This window comes from Gouania willdenowi, chromosome 14, assembly GCF_900634775.1.
Source record: "Gouania willdenowi chromosome 14, fGouWil2.1, whole genome shotgun sequence".
Classification (NCBI taxonomy): domain Eukaryota; kingdom Metazoa; phylum Chordata; class Actinopteri; order Blenniiformes; family Gobiesocidae; genus Gouania; species Gouania willdenowi.
The window spans coordinates 22,144,897-22,165,582 of NC_041057.1; the positions used below are offsets into that span (position 1 = coordinate 22,144,897).

The 20,686-nt window shown below is 38.1% G+C and overlaps 1 protein-coding gene across 2 annotated transcripts in view; it reads right to left on the reverse strand.

Moving 5' to 3' along the window:
• The window catches only part of flrt1a (fibronectin leucine rich transmembrane protein 1a), a 75,161-nt gene extending 54,677 nt beyond the window's left edge, over nt 1-20,484 (reverse strand). Inside the window, exon 1 of one of the 2 annotated variants that reach the window (XM_028467498.1) lies at nt 20,342-20,484. The gene's annotated coding sequence lies outside the window, so the exon portion shown is untranslated. Of the gene's footprint in view, nt 1-20,337 lie in introns of both variants that reach the window. The other variant, XM_028467499.1, reaches the window with a different exon arrangement.
• Nucleotides 20,485-20,686: the final 202 nt, after the last annotated feature.

A 20,686-nucleotide genomic window follows, 5' to 3' on the forward strand; every position in this document is an offset into this window, starting at 1 on the left:
AGAAACAACACCAGAAGGTAATGGATAACACATCATGTAGTTGTGAATCATTGATATAACATAAATGTTAATACCCACTAACTTTATACTGTGACCGTACCATATGTTTGTATAGCAGTTTAAATCTGTGTATATTTTGGCATTGCTTGTGTTGGATATCTAGTCTGAACCAAAGATTCACCCTCGTACAGACACACAAAAACGTTTGAGTGCTTTGAAATGTAGATACCATCCTTGTATTACGTCGTAGTAATCTGTCTAATGCTTTGAATAAAATTATTGATGTACAGTATCATATTTTACAAGATTGTTGATTTTTAATAGTTTGGAATGAATAAGCAGATCATAAGTATGTTCTAAAAAAAACAACCTTGTGAATGATCCTCACTGCTTGTTTCTGTAACGTGACTAATGGATTCATTGTGTAAATGTTAAATGTTTCCCCACACTTCAACACAATATGTGACATATGGGCAAGGAGTAAGAAGCAGTATAAGGTACTCCGTGGTCCATCTCAGCCTCAGCTTCGAAGACGCTTTGATGCTCAGATGTATTGAAATACGGCCGCTCCGCGGACATGTTGGCCCGTATCCAGACAGACAAGAGCGGAAAAAGTGTTTCGGCAAAAACCGAATATGCACTATGGCTGAACGATTAATTGCATTTGCGATAATATCGCGATTTGATAAAACAAGTTTTTCTAACTGCAAAGGCTTCGATTTTGAAAAAAAGTTCTGGCCACATGAGCAGGGCAAAGCAGGTGGATGGATATGTAAACGCCGCTTTAACCTGTGCCGACACTGCACAAATTTTAGTACCAAAGAGGAGCGGCACGTCAGTTGTGTGGAATTATTTTGGCTATCAAAAAGAAGATGCTGCACTCCCTCGCCAAGCAACTGTAAGCAAGTCCTGGTGAATGCTTACAAGACTGTATGTCAATGTATTTAAGTTTACAACTGTAATTGAAGTAGATAAATAAACTGAAATCTGTAAACGTCTTTAATATTAATTCATGCTTCAATTTCCTTTATCTTAACTTAAGTCGAGTCTATAAGAGAAAACAATTTATTTATTATACATATCATATTGTTTATTAGAACACATTACATTGAATAGCATGAAAAATAATCGTAAATTAAAACACAAGGCAATATTGAGAAAAGAATCGCAATTAGAATACTATCCAAAATTGCTCAACCCTAATATGTACATTTGGGCCATTTTCGGCTGAAGATCTTCGGTCCATCACAAGTTAAAAGTATGAAATGCGTTCAAAAGACGGTCATGGAGGGTTGTGACATTTACGAACAAACCAGATATGAACGATGGGAACCGAGTCGCAGTTCTTTTTCACATAGATGCAAAGGCAAGCTCTAACACACTCTCTCTGTCTCTCCACACACACACTTCTCTCTCTCACACAGAGCTGATCAGAATTCAATAGAAATGTATTTTAACAGTGTTCAGAGTTAATGGATAATGGTGGGATGAATGAAAGTTTCTTAGCTAACGCAGGATTTGTCCTTATCTTGTACTTTTCAGTTCTATTTCAAAAGCACATATTGTTAAACTGTTTACTTTGAAGGAAATACTTGAATTAGGCCCTACAGTATGTGGTTTGAGGTCCAATAAATAATACATTAAATGAAGTACCTATCTATGCTGTTCTACTCTATGATGCAACTGGCTTGTGAAACTTGCGCATTATTTTCTATATTTGAAAGTTTTTTCCAGAAGTTAACACAATAAGTATGGTACTTTTCTTTGCAACTAATTACTTTTATGAAGTAATTCAGTTAATAACTGAATGACTTTTTTCAGAATCAGAATCAGAATCAACTTTAGTGGCCATGTAATGTATGTTATACACACGAGGAATTTGACTTGGTAAACTGTGCTCTCTCGAACTATGTAAACATTAAATAATTACAATCAACTAGAAAAAAATATAATAAATATAAACAGTGGTTATAGACTAAAGTGTGCAAAATGAAATATAATAATAATAATAATATTTTTTGTGGAAAGTAACTAGTAATCCTAACTAATTACTTTTTTATAGTAATTGTCACTAAACTAGAGGGTATTAACAGCTTTTCTGTGTTTCATGTTGCTGTTGGCTCATCATCTCCCAAAGCATACCTTCCTATACTATGCTGTTACTAGTGATTTGTTTTGCCAACTGGAAATAGACCATGATCTGAGGCTGTGTACTGTCACAACAGGGCTCCTCCTGTGTAATCAGAAATATAATCATGAGATGATGGATCTATAGGTAGAATGTAGAGTAGAGTAGTTTTGAAAATGTTGGAATCAGAAATATAGATGCTCTTTGAGTGAAAATAAAGCATTCAAACCACAAAGGCTATTAGAAACACAGATATTTCATGTCATTTTAAACTGAAGTGTTGAAAACACTGCTAATATCGCAAATTCTCTATGACAATTTAAAAATAGATAAAGATTATTCTGAAGCATCACCATTTTAACAGCTTCTTTTGGAAAGATTGTATTCAGGACTCCAGGCAGTTGAAGGGCATCGCCCTCCAGCTTGTGCACCAATTCAATGAGCTTTCAGTAATGGTATGTGAATAATTCATTGAAACATGATTGACTAGGGGGATTGAATTACAGGGTTGATTGATCCATGGTCTTGTAAAAAGGAATCTCAAAGACCACTGAAACCTAAGTGTGACTTGAAAGTAGGACAAACTCAACCGATGCACACACACACACAGTCCAAATTCATGTGATTTCAATTGTTAAAATCAAATCAATTTCGATTGCAATTACATCTGTATCATATAAATATTGAAATTCTATTCAGTACAGTGTTATTCCATTAGCTGTGAGTCACAATGTAAAGGTATATTACCTGCATCAGGCACACCTCTCTATGACTGCGAATAGTCCCTCCTATCCAACCCTTTCCTATCCACTTTTCCTTAACCACGTGGATGACGACACGGTGTTAAGGAAAGGTGTTAGGAGACTTCCTAAAGGAGTTAGGGAAAGGCGATCATGTTGTTTTGACAATCCAACCACACTTCCACTAGGTGACGTAATATTCCGACGATGGGAATAGGTAGTGACGTGAAAAAAAAAGTACAAATTTCCGAAAATATACGACTAAAAGCACATTAACATTTTCCTTTGAGCCTCTAACTGCTGAAACAATCTCAAATATCATAAGGTTGGAATTTAAATGAAGACATTAATCCAAAATAAGTATGGTTTTATGAAATTGTTGCATTTATGCAAGATATAGGCCAACATAACTTTGTATGCATACAAATGTACAACCGCACACAGCATTCCTCTGTGAATGAAATATGTTGAATAAAACATAATCTGGCTAAAAATGTCTCTGATACCTTTTTTTTGAATGACAGAGTGCTCTGTTTTATGCAGCGTAGGGGGTTCTGTTGTTTTTTTCTTTTTTTAATCGGTACCGTCATAATGATTGTTACACACATCCAGACTTCCAGACGTTGTTTTACCTCTTTTTAATCTGAATAACCCAGATACGCGTCCATCAGCCGCACCATCTATTTAATGCAGGCGATATGCTCAGATGTTCCCTACTTTACCTGCGGCCCCCGAGGACCCCTGCAGCCACTTCACTGCCCTCGATGCTGCCTGTGTGCATCGTCCAATACAAACAGTGTCGCTTCAACCAGATGTAGCTTTTAGCGACACATGAAGCTGCTCTTTATCATGTTTATACCTCGCAACTAATCATTCTACATTCACGTGCAGGGATGTGAATACCGTCTGGTTGAAACGTGTTTGTGCTTAAAGAGACATCAGCTTCATTCTGGTCGGACAGCTTCAGGTCGTGTTCTCTCGGGCCTGGTTTTTTTTTTTCGGCCTGATTAAAGCACTAATGTGTGCATGTCCTCCGCGCCTGTGTGTGTGTGCGTGCGTGCGTGCGTGCATGCGTGCGTGTGTCTGTAATAATTATAATAATGCATTGGATTTTATATGGCGCTTTTTCGTATATTTGAGTTGAAATATATTGTGGTTTTGTACTAACCTCTATGATCTCTACAAGCTGTTGGTAGAATATCCAGCGGGAAAAATATTTATGTTCTTGGCGTAGCTGGGCTGCGTAAGTTATCAGGGCAGTACGCTAAATGGGCGGGGCGTGTTACCAGAGCTCCTCCTGCCCGACCCTACTGCGCAGACTCTGGCTCCAATTGACGTCAAATTTGCAAGATGGAAGCGTCCCTATAAGTGCCGTATTTTGGCTTCAAGAACGTTGAGTTTGAACAGCTACAGTGCACGCCCACTGGTATATTTACACTGAAAAAAATATATAAATGTAACACTTTTGTTTTTGCTCCCATTTTTCATATTCTGAAACTCAAAGATCAAAAAAAAAATTCTATATACACAAAATACCTATTTCTCACAAATCTATCTATAAAAGCAAGGAGTGTGTGTGTGTGCGTGCGTGCGTGCGTGTGTGTGTGTGTGTGTGTGTTAGTGGAGGACCTATACCAAGCATGACTAACTCTCACTACATTCATCATCACCTTCACAATTCAACAAATAATTTCCATTTCAAAATGTCCTGCACCGGTGGTGCTCGCTCGCGCACCACGCGACCCCCCCTATGGCCTATGTTATGAAAAATTCCTGATGAGAACCCTGTTATGTCAGTTATAATGTGATAATATGGCATTTTTATCATAAGATATGGGTTTTAGATTATTTAAAGTTGTTCAAGCCATATTATGGTAACTTGCATGATCGGCGTCCCTTTTCAGTCTTCGTGAGTTTCTGTGAAAGCTCAGAGGAGCTTGGTCTCTTTAAATGTTGTTGCCGCAAGGAATTATGGGGGAGCATTATCTGGTCTTCTCTGGTAAAGGATTAATCAGTGTTTCCTAAATGAGGTTATAAAGGAAACATTAAGCCTTCTTTCCTTAGCTTTAAGAGAATTGGAACAATCCTTATTATGACTGCCACATAAACACTTCCGGGGGTTAAGGAAAAGTGGATATGAAAGGAGATAGGAGGGACTAGTCTACAAGAAGAATTTTACATTGTTTTTGCCTGATACTGCCACCCACTGATGTAGAGGACAATATACCAGTCATGGTAATAATTTTCTCCACTCACAGAAGAAAATAAAATCAGGCAAAATCAAAGAGCATCTGATAACCTCCCAATAACACACTCCTGTCGTATTTATTCACTATTGTTGTATTCTGAGTGACAAACCTCTGCAGCACAAACTGCAGTGAACCACAGAAGGGTTGCTTTTACTAAAATAAATAAATAATATGCATCACTTTACTGAAGAGGATAAAGATTAGAGCTGGGGCCAGATAAAGATTTTCACAATCAATACCTTAATCTTCATTTTCAAAGAGAACGCTGATCTCAGTGAGATTTTTAAATGTTTTTTTTTTTTTTTTCCCAACCATCAGTAAAAAGAAGAAAGGGCTCAAAGTAAACCTTGATGCTGACTTTTAGGAGTTGTTTTTCCCAGCCTGAATAACTGCATCTCTAATCCAATGAAAGAATGAGAACTCATTCTGTTTCACCACCTTCTTCCCCTTCTTGTGTCATAGAGCAGCTTTTAACAAAGCAATCTGCAGGTTTCCTTTTCACCTCCCTCTTTGTTATTATAAAGATGATCATAATTACACAAATGACTAAACTGCTATTGTGATAATCAGTAATACTAATGCTACTCTGCTGCTAATGGCAAAAACAACCGTCAGCCGAGCAGAAGATTCAGTTTGAGCATCATTTAAGTGTCTCTTACTTCCAGTAGATTATTGATGTTGTTTCTGGATCAAATCTGATTCCCTCTCCATTCTTTTTTTCGCCACAATCGAAACCAAACAACCATTCCCTGTATCTCTGATTTTAGATTACGTCCTTTCTCGTTTTATGTATGTATATATATACTGTTTATATTTATTTATTTATTGTTTTTTTTATTATTATTATTTTTCAGAAACAAGGGGTTAGACAGTCTTTCTCTGTGCTCGAGTAATCCCAGATTAAAGATATTCACTCTGCGTACACATTAGACATGCATTACTCCGTAGATCTTATTTTCTTTTCATCTATCTGTGCATATTTGGTGTAATCCGGTGTCCCGTTTTTTTTTTTTTTTTTTTTTTAATCTCCTGATAACACTCACTGAACTTTGTAGCTCCAAAAATTGCTCTAAAGTTTCTTCAATCAGGCCACCACAAATCTGATGGTGGATTTTTGGAGCTGCTGTTCACTCTGCATTACCCAGGGACCCTGACCTAAATGTCAATTCCCATGTGAAGTGTTGGAATAAAGAAGAAAGTAGTCTGGCACTGGGAAAGTTTTGAAATCCTCAAAGCAAAATTATGCTTTTTGATGCTTTCACCTTTTTAAATTATCTTCACAACAACAACAGACTATCCTAAGTTTGGCATTTAGAAATTTAAAAGGGAATGATTCACTTAATGTGTGGCAAAATACTTCAAGTCGAGATCTATACAGACACATCAATACAAATTAGGGCTGTAACGATTAATCGTAAGGCAGTTAAAAATCGATTCATAGGTATCACGGTTGATATCGATTTTTTGAAAATTGAATCGCAGTACTTTTTTAACCAGCAGAAGGCGCTATCCACAAGTGTAGGCAGCGGGCGGAGTCTGCTAATACTTTCTTTCTGGCCGCCTTCTACTCTTAAATATGTTAATAAATGATTCATTACCCCTTTAGCACCGAAAGAATATCTGTAATATTACTTGAATATCTGTAAAAGTCACGTTTTTCTATTAGCTCTGTCTGCTAGCATAGCTTTTCTTCTTCACTGCAAGATATCTGCATGCCAACCGACCACTGGGTTACCAGCGCCCTCTGCTGGTCCAAACAAATATGACGTAAATCAGTGTAATCACGTTTTTTTTTTTTTTTTTAAAGTCCAATTGTTAAGGCACAAAATACATTTTCAGTTGCACTTTTAAAAGAAAAAGAACTATTATGCAGTTTTGCATTGTTTATTATAGAACCAGAATTTAAATTAATAGGCTTCATTTTCATTTGTATTATTCCTTTATTTATTTCATTCAAGATTTATTTTTAGTTAATTTACATTGTTTTGAATAGTTCATCAAGGGATTCTTTTGACAATGAAATATAAAACGAAAATAATACAGTATTGTCTACAGTCCCATTTTGTAAAATAAATCGTGAGAGAATCCTATCGTGAACCCAGTATCGTGAATCGAATCGTATCGGGAGTTGAGTGAATCGTTACAATCCTAATACAAATGTACATAAAGGAAACATGGGCTCACATCAAAATTAAACAATATCATTCATTCAATAAAATATTGTCACTATAATATATATTTACATAATTCAAAGTGCCTGGAGATGTACCTGCTGCAACAAGTACATACCATGTCATACAATAAAAGCTGAACCTGAACCTCCCATGGTCTGAATGTTGATAATTTATTAGTGTTAATGACACCCCAAATTTAAAACTCCATAGCCGAGCTCATGCTGCTTTATAAACACGAGGGGCGGGGCGTTGGCCGGTACATACATAGACTGTAGAAAATACATACATAGCACTGTGCGAAGGACGCTGACATGCTCTCTTTCGTGGGCGTGTCTGTTTAAATGTCAATCACGGCAAAGAGGGTTGGGAATTCTCCCAATACTAGTATCGGTATTGACACAACACTAAATTGTTGTTATTCAACACCAGTCTGGCATGTTAAAGATGTCTCTCTTGAATAACTTGTTTTTTAATGCAATCTCACATATTTAGAACTATCTTTCAACAACTATCATGAACATCCATTATTTTGGCTCCCTCATTTAGTAGTGTTTATATATTTATAATCACAGCATGATATTCTCATTTACATTTTCAATGATCTCCAATGTAATTTGACTCTTTTATGGATTCTTCTCCACATGCTGTTATCCCCAATGGTTGGTTTTTACAGCAGCAGCCTGTGTGTAGCCTCTGCCTGGTGATTGTCCCACTGGATTCATTTGTATTCCTTTTGAGAACGCAGCGTTCGTATGTTTTAATGACCACAAAAGCTCTGTGGACAGCAACGAATGTAATGTGTGTCTGTGTGAGAGCTATCCAAGAAAGGGGGGGGGGGGAAGAAGAAGAAGAAGAAGCGATGAGAGATACGGAGCATGAGTCACTCGCGTTCAATTCACGTTTTCTCAAGTCAGTTGGCAAATCTCTCCACTTTGGCTGGCATGCCCACTGTACCCTACTGGCTGCCAGCTGTCACTCAGGAAGACGGGAAGATGGAGGATGGAGAACAAAAGCAGAGGAGTGAAAAGGGATAAAGGGAGGGGTGATGATGCGAGGACATGAGCCCCGAGGCGTTCTCTTCGTCTTGTTTCTCATTTGTCTTTCTGATGTTAACAAAAAAACATGGCAGCTCCAAAGAAGAGCGGCCGACATTAGGGAAGAAAGACAAAAACAATGCTGAGCGGCAGATAGTGGGAGCAAGCTCGGAACGATAGACGGACTATTTTTCTTGGAAATGACTCGGTTACAAGCAGACGACAACATAATGATTCCTAATACATTACTCAAAATGAGTATTTCACATGTCAATAACGTACAGTACTCGACAGCACGGTACGTTCCATTTGCTGTGAAGTTCTCTGTCAAGGACAACATATTTACTCGCAGTTTGTTGCAGAATCCATTACAGAGACTCTTTGACTAGCGACAACTAACACTCTTCATATTACTCAGAAAAACACACACATCAAACCATTCTCTATACCTCTTCCCTTATTTATGGATACAACTATAGGACAAACTGGTACAAAAACAGTTCCATTAGCATCTCTCACAACACAGAACAATTACCGGCGAAGAGGAGAAAACATCAACCATGATGAACAGAAGTGTTCCTGATGAAGTCAGCGGCCCCAACATCACACCGCACAAAATAGGACTTTGTCTGACTCCGTCACTCATTCGACGCTGTGCACTATTTCCACAAAAAAACAAAAAAAACAAAGAAAGCATCAGCAGCCTGGGAACAGAGGTTTTCAGAAACACTGTCGATCAGCACATACTGCATATTGATGAGAAAGCACTTGATATTCTTTGCACTGCTGTGGCTTTTGATGTTACACAACAAGGCATGACACACGAGGAGACAACATGCTCATATTCAACCTCAAGGGACACGTTAATATTTAATGCTTTAAAGTCCATTATATAACTTACAACCAAACAGTGCTCAAATGCTGAGTTTGTGTTGATACGGTAATTCATACAATGTATGTACACACAGAAAAAGGTATGTACATTTTCCTCATAAATAAATAAAGCAGCAGGTACAAGGCGATAAGTACTAGGTATGCACTATTGACCTCTTTCAACATTAGAATTATAGATTCAATCTCAGAATCAGATTGAATTGTACGGCTATAGCATAAATTGTGAAATATTAAACATCAATGTGCCAGAATTCCCTAGGTTAGCTCCATTAGAATAACTACCATGCAATTAAATAATCGTTTTTTCACTTTAAATTTCTGCTAAGATAATTGTTATCAATATCTATATATATCAAATAACAAAAACAAAAGCTAATATAGTGTTTATCTGTCAAAATACTGGTAAAAAGTCAACCAATAAATGAACATAAACATAAACAATAAACATCGTCAATCACAAAGCCATTTAAAAAATAAGGCTTGTTTGGTCATAGCAAGTAACACAGATCAATTTAAGCTATTGAAGAGCAAATATTACATGGTAAAAATCAATTGTGGCCACTCATTAGCAATGGCGTGGGTACAAAATGCTAATTCCTCGAATTAGTATTTTGTTGCCACATCAGAAGTAAAAAGTTTGCAAGAAATTGTAATTAATAATAGTAGATAATAGTAATTAATAATAGTAGATTAATAGTGGAGAGGCTAAAGCTACATGATGGACAGGGATAGTAGGATTGGATTTTATTTTAGGATGGGAATGAGCTACAAAGTCATTGAGAACCAGGTTGCACACGTTCGTATTTCATGGCCACGAATTAGTGTTTATATGCACGTCAGAGCTTATTTAAGGCCATAATTAGATCTTAAGGGTTTATTTTACCAAGTCATGTCTGGGGCTGTGTAAAGATGTCATGTGAAGCAAAATAACTTTATTGGCACAGTAGATTTACAGTGCATTTCCATTTTTATTCAGGGTGAGCACTAGAGAAACTGCAATCGTGGAGAGAAAATGCAAACTAAGGTTTAATGCACATTATAAGAGTCTGCTATGCCAACAGCAAATACAGCGTGGGATTGTAGAAAAGCTTTTGAGAATAGCGAAAAGAGGATGAAAATGTGCTTTTCAAGTTCCTAATGTAGCAATTTAACATCTGACAGGGGAGATGATATTGTAGAGTACAGCAGCACTGGTTCTTATGAGAGGGACAAATTGCAATTCTATTCTAGCAGCTTCAAGCTGGTGAAGCCTGCTACAAACAACAATTGTGCCTCCACATTTAATTTGGAGACTAGAATATCACGTATACCATAAGCACAGCCTCGTATTGGACAGCGTCACGGCAGCATTTACCCTCCCACCGCCTGCGTGCACAGCAGATAATTTGCTGCTCTGACGCTGTGGGTTAAAATCAGCTTTCTGCTTAAAAAAGCCTGACTTTGACATGACAAGATTTTTTATCTTTTGTTAAAATGCTGCACACACAAATGCCACGAATGGACCGGGCTGATGAATGAAGCATAGTTTCCTCAGTAAATGGCTCTATCAGCACCCCAGCTGATGTAATCAGGAAAGGATATGCATTGCACACACAGCTAAGCTAGTCTGAGCATCACAGAGAAGGCTTTTGCAGCACCAGTCAACTTCATGGGTCTAAAGTCAGCTTTTAAAATGATCCTCAGCCTCACACAAAAATGGAATTAGATGAGTACTACAATCTAGGGAAGATAATAAATTAGAAAATCTACATTTTTAAACGAGTGACTCAGATCCAATCAGATACCTGATTTGTTTCAGCAAAAATGGCACACGAGTTGCATTTGCATTTATATAAACATTGATTACGTCTAGAAACCATTTTCATCTATTCATCCTGATCTAATTTACTGGATAATGAAGCCAATTCACATTGAACAGGACACACCAAATAAGTCCAAACAGTTATTTGTAAGAATCACACAAAAAGGTCCAGCTTTAAAACAAAGAGAGAGAGATAAAGAGATATAACAACACATTATTATTGGGCCAGTGCATAAATGCACACATTAAACTAGAACACTAAACTAGTGCCCAAGGAGGTGGTAACCTAAGAGCCAATGCACATGGTGCATTAAGATCATGCAAGGTCTCAAACACACACATCACACCTGCTTTATACTGTATGTTGCGCAATAGATATTGCAATTTTTACCTCACTCCAGATTTATTTAAGTTCAAATGCTTTAAATCAGGGATGGTCAACTGTTATCACAGCTGAGCTACAAAAATGTGATTTTCTGATCTGAGGGCCATATTATCAGCATTAAAGTAAAGTTTAGAATAAATCTGAGCATTTGTGCAAGAAAGAACAAAGCATTTGTCTATTTTTGCAGTCGTTTGGCATTTTTTTCTCTCATTTTGTGTATTTTTGTAGTCATTTTGCATATTTTTCTCTCTGTGTATTTTGTAGTCATTTGTATATTTGTCTCTGATTTTGTTTGTTTTTGTAGTCATATCGTATATTTTGCTCTCGATTTGAGTGTTTATGCGGAGACTGTATGTTTTCTGCATTTTTGGAGTCATTTTGTATATTTTTCTCTCATTTTGTGAGTTTTTGTTGTTTTGTGTATTTTTCTTTCCTTTTGTGTATTTGTGTTGCCTTTTGCATTTTCAGAGTCACCTTTGCATATTTACTTAATTGTAATGTATATTTTATTCTGTCCTTTTTGTGTATTTTTTTCGGCTTCTGTGTATTTTTCAAAATTTTTGTAGTAATTTTTACTTCAGGGGCCACACAAAACTAGGTCGGCAGTTGTCTTTGTCTGCTCTAAATCATACTATAAATATAAGCTTACAACATATAATTTATTAGCTCAAAAGCTGTCATAGTAGGTCATAATGTAGAAGCCCTCTTTCAATGCAGGTAGAACACTTGTCATCAAGCTCACAAAAATGCACACGCTGATATGCTGAATTGACCTGCTGATCAATTGGGAGAACGCGAAAAAACATCCTTTGACATTCCTTATTGAGCAAACAATCAAATTTGATCAAGGTATTGGACACTACTGCTCTAAACACCTGAAAACATGGCGAAGAATGGTGTTGTCCCAATGCAAAACATATTATATCCATATTATACAGTTTTCCATAATTTTTGTGTCTATAACAGTGAAGATTAAAACTGCAAGCACTGATAACGGGCCCTCGCACCTGCCGTGCCCGTCGAGGCATGAAGCAACTCCTTCCTACCGGCCAGGTTCAAAGTCAAACTTCATTCCGTACGGGACAAGTTCTGGTTGAGGAAAGAGGCATCTGTCTCCCGTGAACTTATATGTGTTGCCGGTGAAAATTATTATGTTTCATAAAATGTAAGTGTGCTCTAGAACAGGGGTTTTACAAAGTGTGGGTCGTACAAGAGTTCTTCAGGGGAGGCGTGCAAGAAAAAAATAAACCCGAAGAAATCGTGGTAAACTTTTTCAGAAAAAGCTGTCATCAATATGCATTGTAGAATGAAAAAAGTTATTTTCTATTACCATCAGGGGGCAGCAAGACTTGTTGTGTGAATGGTCATCTCGTTGCGTGCAGAACGCATTTCCCATTCTGCACATGACTTTGGGTTTTAAGTGAATGAGTTTTGGCAGAGTTATTCAAAAATTTGAATAACTAGGGGGTGCTAAAGTCATTTATGAAACTTTAGCACCCCCTATACGCTTGGCAATAAGGTAAAACTCGCCGTTTTGCACATGATTTATCTCCAACTTGTCAAGAACATAAATCCAAAATTTCATGTGGAAATTATGAATGCTCTAGGAGGAGTTTGCTTTTAAGGATGTGTGGTTTGGCCCGCTAAATTCAAAATTGCAGACTTGCTGTTGAATTGAGGTTATAAGTCCCAATTACGTTGTTGCTAGTCACAGGTCAATGCATATGCCAAACTATACAGTACTGCCAAGTTTTACGAAATTACGCCCCCGGAAAAGGCCTCAAAAATCCAAGTAAAATAACAGAATAATAAAAATAAAGAGAAAAATCCTTCCAGGAACTATAGGGCCTTCGCACCACCTCTGGTGCTTGGTCACTGGCAGCAAAATGCAATTGACCTACATTCAACACTGTACCTGAGAGTTTCCAGAGTAAACCGAGGAACCATTAATTATGTGCTGCCTCACTTCATTACAGTCTGGCTGTTGAGCTATCCTGACAAATCCATTGACTAAATCAACAAGACAATGGAATTAACAAATTGGACACTTTCTCTGTCTCTGGTTTATACAGTACATTTACGACAAAGGAGAGTTATGACACAAATCCCAAGCTTTTTAGGTAATATAGTACATTGTTAACAAAAACTGCGTAGCTCCAAATAGTGGTTGAATGAAACATTATATTTTGGTTTCATTTGCAATCAAGATAAGACATCAGCTTTTTTATTTTATGTTTCTCAATTGGAATGTTTTTGCATTAAAATGCATGTGTTGATTAAACCATTGCCACTCAGCAAAAAATAGAGCACTCATTAAACTCAGGCATCTGCAGCCGGGAATGAGAAGAAGTTCACAATAAATGTCGGGATAAATCCATGAAAAATTCCTGTTGCCAAATTTTCTCAAATGAAATACGCTAATGGCTGCTCAAAAAGTGTTACAAAAGAGGCAATGCACTAATTTGCATGTAAATTAGGTTGATATGCATTTATCATCCAAATGGAAAGAAATGACATGAATATGAGAGGGGTGAGTGTTGTTTATAGAGACTGAGCTCACCCTGGAACATGGAGACGCACTTTCATTGGATAGTAAGAGGTAAGTAAAACACATCCTGCCACACGCTGGCCTTCTCTTGTCTCCCAGGCAGCTGACTACTACACTCATCCAATGAAGCTCAGTTTGACAGCAGAAATTGTTGCTGTTTAGGCTGCAAACCTAAAATTAAATATTATGTGTTCAAGACCCAAGATAAGGGCTGTCCAGCTCAATGAAGGCCAATGACAAGGCTATAGCCTTCACGTGCACTGTGGTTGAATAAGCCCCTTACTTTGCTCCCCCTTCCTGTCTTGTAAAAGCTTTGACAGGGGAAAAGAGGAGCTGTGTTTCAGTTCCTGCAGCTACGAATGACTCCAGGCGCGAGAACGGTTTCATTAAAACACCAAAAACAAAGGGATGCATTTTAACTATGAAAACAGATATAAAAGCCACCGTATGACCATAAGTGATTAGGACAACACATCTCTGGGAAGATGAAACATTCCCATGGTTTTTATATCTTCATAATTATTAATGGAGACAGTGAGTGCTAGAACGTGAATAAAAATATACATAAATACAAAACACTTTTTAACATGGTATAAATTTAACTCCATGCAATGTTAGGTCTAAATGGGTTCCACAAGATAAATATAACACAGCTGTACTGTATCATTCAATCTAATTGTTTGCATGCAAGCTCATACATTTTCAAATTTACACGAGTATGCCTTGTGTTATCCATGTGACATTAAAAATCACACTGTTGTTGCTGTTGAGTATTGCAATGACTAACCTTAAAGAGCAACTAAACCCCAAACCCAGTTTTATCTTCTGAATACATGTGCTGTTTATTAATCCTCATCCCACTCTTTACATTTTAGAACCTGTATTTTAATTTTGCATATTTATTTGTAAAATGTCAGAGTTACTGACTCTGAGGGTTGAATGCCGGCTATTACAATTGAATTTTGTTATGGCCTGCGTCATCAACTTTCACTGTTGGTCCCGCCCCTCCTATAAAAGCTGAGAGGAAGGAGGAGAGTTTCCTCCAATCACAGCCCTCAGTGAGCATTGATTGACAGAAAATGAGGAAGTGCATGTGTTCCGTGTGCAGTAATGTTTTTGATTCCCCACTAATAACAGGGTTCATCAAGCTATGTGTGTATTTACAGATGCAGCTATGCTATGAGTGTATTCCTGTCTGTCTCTGCGTGTGCGCAGACGTGTATGTACGTCTATGTAGGCAAGGTGGTGGGAGAGCAGCTCTAATTACCGCTGAGTGGTGTCTGTAAGGCTGTGTGTGAGCTTCACAACATGATTGTGTGTGCTGAGTTGTACTGACACTCACTATATCTGTGTGTACAGACACATCATTGTGTGTATTTCCATCTGTCTCTGTGCACAGGGCGGACAGAGTGGGCGTGTCTTACTGCTACAGCAGTAACGCCCATAATCAAGGCATTTTTTAAATTTCCCTCCTCGTGGCAGGTCAGTAGACAGCAGGGGTTTAGTTACTCTTTAAACTCAATAATAAGAAAACAGGCTTTTAAAAAAAAAAAATATGAGTCTGAATGTAATTTTCCATCCATCTCCAGTCTGCACTGACAGGTCCACCATCAGTTTTTAGGTAATAGCAACAACCAGTGGAGTGAAAGCTGCCATTCCTGTAATAACTGTGCTGTCATGAATATAATAGCTTTACTGTTATGTTGTGTCATTTGGAAGTTCACATATTCCCAGTGTGAGGAGGGTAGACAGATGAGCGCTAACCTAGTGAAGATAAAAATGATGTAAAAAAAATGGCTTCACGCCAGCATTTTGTTGTTTTTATTTTATTTCTAAATCTACAGTTTATGAATCAAAAAAAATCACACTAACAACTTGTATCTGTGTCATCAATGGCTTTCAGAAAACTAGTCTTACTTGAAAACAAGCCCAGACCTAACGCAGTGATGAGTAGCTTGTACTGTTTGCTAAATACCGCCTTAAGAAAGCGAAAAGTTGGGAACACTGTTTTTAAAGACTTACTAAACCCCTGCTTTCTGCTGACCTGCCACTAGGAGGGTGGGCGTTACTCCTGACTCAGTAAGAAACGCCCAGTCAGGCTGCAGGTCAACTCTGCACATTAAGTTCACAGCTGAAATGTGTCAATACAATCATATGCACACACAATCACGACCTGAAGCTCATACACAGCCTTATAGACGCCACTCAGGGGGCAAACAGCCCTACTCTCCCACCACCTCACGCACAAAGGGATAAGACGTACACGTCCGTGCACACGGAGACAAACGGATTAGCGTGGAATCTGCTCTTTATAGAAGCACAGAGTCAAAGACATCACACAGAGCAGTGAAGTTCAGCAATGAGGCTGTGAATGAATGTAGGGCATTATCAAATCCACGTTAACGGAATCGCAGGCGGAATCACGGAATTAAAAAATGAAAACGGTTAAACGCGGAAATGGACAAAATTGGCATGAAACGCTGTCACTGTAAGGCAAGGAACGTTTTTTTATGGGGAAATGTTTCCGGGAACCACTTATTAGGTGCACCGCCCTCCCACCTCCCGTCCTGGCAGCATTAAACACCGCCAAAACCACCCCAAACACCGCCTAAACTGCCAAGAAACCACACAAGTCATCACTGACTCCTAATACAGAGCCGACCATTGCCCGCTTAACTTTGCTGTGCCTGTGAAGCCGTTTCTAGTGTAGCTCAGCGGCGCTCCGTGAAAACAGGAGCAGCTTTAAAAATAAAACAGATTTTATAGAGCCCTATGAATGCTCACTGAGGGCTGTGATTGGAGGAAACCTCCCTCCCTCATCTCAGCTTTTATAGGAGGGGCGTGGCCAACAGTGAAAGTTGGTGACGCACAATGGCCACAATAATCTGTCTTAGCCAATAGCAAAAAGCAATTTTTCAAACTGGCGTTCAACCCTAAGATGGCAGTAACTCTGACATTTTACAACTAAAAACGCAAAATGAAAATACTTTTACTAAAATGTGAAGAGGATTAATATATAGCACAATTTAATACCCAAATACATGTGTATTCAGCAGAGAATAGTGGGTTTGGGGATTAGTTACGCCTGAAGTGTTTTTCTTTAATGCAATTGATTAATGAACATAGCAACTTAGTAAAAGGTAACCGTGGCTCAGGTGGTAGAGAGGTCGTCTTCTGATCGAGAGGTTGGAGGTCCAATGCCAGTGCTATACATGTCCATGTGTTGACGTGTCTTTGGACAAGACACTGAACACTAAGTTGCTTGATTAGTGCCTTGCATGGCAGCTCTGTCCCACAGGTGTGTGAATGGGTGAATGAGCTGATAATGTGAAGTGCTTTGGGACTACCTCTGTGGTTATAAAGCACTTTATAAAGCATATAAACCATTTAAAGTAGCCATACAAACATTGAAAATTAAGTTAAACCTGCTACAAAGATTCATTTGCAACAGTGTCATCACAGCTAGAAGATTATCCATCACATCTCTACACCTGCTTTTCCTGCTCAGGAAGGCATCACTTAAAAAGTAGCTGTAGGTATTAGCAACAGATTTACCACACCCCAAGAGGTACTATTTTCATTGGGATTGTTAGTTTATTAACAGGATTACGTCAAAAGTACTAAATGGATTTTGAAAAAATTGCAACCAAAGACAGACCTTAGGTCATGGAAGATTCTGTTACATTTTGGTCGGGATCCAGCACAAGATCAGATTAAAAAATCAAAAAATCCCTATCTTCCCCGACCTTTTAAGAAATTTGACTCAGTTATGTCGAGTTGGTTCCTCAATTACTCCATTGAGTTTCATCTTGATCAGATACGGATTGCACATTTCATCGCAATTTTTGGGGGACATTTCTTACAAGCCTTTGCAGTAGAGCTGGTTATTGATTTAGATTCCCCAAATATATTAAATTTGATTTTCAAGGGTGTTTTAGTTAGATTTTATTCCATTTCAATTTTCTATTCAGGTATTGATTTTTTTCAGTCACACTACCAATTTTACTTGAATATGAAAGAGATTCTCAGAGATCTAATGCTGTAAATGGTAGAAAATACCTCAAACTTGGTGCAGCATTAAAAATATAACTGTTTACATTAAGAATTGAGCCCATATCACTGCTTTACACATGGTAGAAAAGACAGATTAAATGATCCAATTCTTTTTAGGATTTTATGAATCAATACCAAGCCGTTCAAAGGGAAATCGATTTAAATTTTTCTTAACCCAGCCCTACTTTAAAGTGTGAATGATCATGGAAACAGGTTCAGGATCACTGATCCAGATCACTGCCAATATCTGGCAAACAGGAGATTTGGCACTTGGTAGAGGTTGGCGCTCTCTAATTTTCCTGATACACATGCAGCATATCTCAATTACACTAATGGCAAACTTGCCCATCTTGACTGTTTACCTGTACTTGGTACAGATTTTAGCCAATTACAATGAGTATTGCCATGCAGGTTAAGTACTAAATATTATCCTTCCCTTGATTAATGTTGTGGTAAACATAATATTCTCTAAAAAATTTTGTAAAAAACTTTCTCAAGCGACAAAATAGTTGAAACCATTATTCACAATTGGATAATTGTGTTAGTGTTACTTGTGCACTTGCTATGTTTCGAATATATGAATCAAGTGTTTGTGTAATGCCAAGGTGGAGAGTGGACTCCAGTTATCATGAGTATTATTAAGAAGTTGATTAAATGTTGCAAACACAACCAATCATTAGTACTTGTCGTCATATTGATCGAAGTATCAGTTATATCAAGCAATCAACTCTTTCTGGTGTCTTCTACAAAAATCACAAGCTAACATGTCGCAGAGCAACGTCAGAAACATTTGAGTTGGCATTAAAGTATAATCTGCCTCCTCTATTTAAATTAAAGAGCCTTATAGTTCTGAGTTCATGAGCAGGCAGCAAATGGCACTGGAAGAAGCTGCATTGTGTTCAACCTATTCATGCAATAGTAAACCCCAATTGCTTTCATCTATTGATGTACAATGAAGCAATGCAAATCAATCTAGCAACACTCTACAGTCATCAGCACCACACTTACTGTGCAACCACAATGATTTAAATGGTTTTTTTTTAAGATGTGTTTGTATCAAGTGTGAGCAAATGTAATCAGCAAGGCCATCGAGCATGACTGCCATCATTAGTGCCAAACGCAGGCCTCCGTGCCAGCAAGTCGTCGGGTAAACCGTCCAAGAATACTTCTTCCAAATCTCACAACATGATTTCCCTCAGAGGTACCATCTGTTTGTCTATCGCTCGACTACCATGTATATGCAGGTTAGGTGGAGCTATTGTAGCAAGCGTGTCTCAAGATTCGGCTGCCTTTTATTCATACAGGTCGCTCCTTCAAGTCTGCTTTGGTTTCCCTTCTGTGAAAATCCCCAAGTAGGCTTTTTCCTGACGTTGCTCTCGGCTTCTCTATACTTTCATTGTGACATTCGGCAAAATGTATTATTTAATGAAGCTGCAGAGGAAATTTGGGCTGCACAAAATCTCTGTAAGTTTCATTATTGTGCTTTCATTTTTAAAATAGTATTGCTGAATCGTCTCTTCAAATGCATGATCACACACAATGAAAAATACCATAGTCTGAAATTTAGAATATCTCAATAAGATTGATTATTTGGCTTTCTGGATCAAACCATGAATAAACCAAGCTTTATATCAGATGATCCCCTTATTTATATGTTTGGCTTTGCTCCATGTTGAGATGATTTGAGCTGTTTTACCATCTTAATGACATTTTAATGAGCAGTGCATGGCAGGGGGCCCTGCTGCAGTAGCAATACATAGATTCTGTTTAACACACAGCTCATTTTATCAGATAAGTCAATGAAAAAATGGCAGGGTGGGGCGATCAAAACTAGCATGATCAACTTTACAGCATTGATTTATTACCCGAGCAGAATGGCTGATTGAGACTTCAGAGCCGATTATGTCAGTCACACATGTATCCACCTGATCACATTGCAGAGGAAAATGGGAAGCATTTGTGTTAAAAAAAAAAAAAAAAGTCTTGATTTCAACATCTCCCCTATATATATATATATATATATATATATATATATATAGGGCCTTCGAAGCATCGTCCAATATGTGAGTATAGCAGCTATTCACTGGAAGCTGCATCCTCAATGAAGAGGATCAGCTTCTAGAAACAGGTCGATTGTATTGTTTGCCAGAAGAACTAAATGATCTCGTCTGCAGAAAGAAAGCCAGGAATATTCAAAGGATGTGCCAGACACTTATTGGACTGAAACGCACACAGCATCTCCGATCATGGGAACCTGACGTGTGATTTTTTTTTTTTTTTTTTTGTTGAGATGCGATAAAGGATCGTATTAGCACATCAATCAGCGCTCACCTACCGGATGATGCTGAAGGCGGCACCGTCGGATCCTCCACGCGCTGCTCCTGGTCCAGGTGCGAAGGGCTCAGTCCCGCCTTCCTTGTGGTGGTACTCCCATATGTCGTGGCCAGCGCAGTTATGAATGCTCCAGTTGATCAGTGACTAGAGAGACCATTCTCTCTCTCTCTCTCTCCCCCCCTCCCTCCCCGCTGCGGCACTGGCTGCTCGGTAACACGCGGGAACACTATCGTGCACACTGGTTGGACAACTTAGATGTTAATTAGTCAGTGTGTTCCCGCATTAAACATCTAGATTTATCTGTTAATCTATATCTATTTTAATTCAATTCAATTCAAAACAGCTG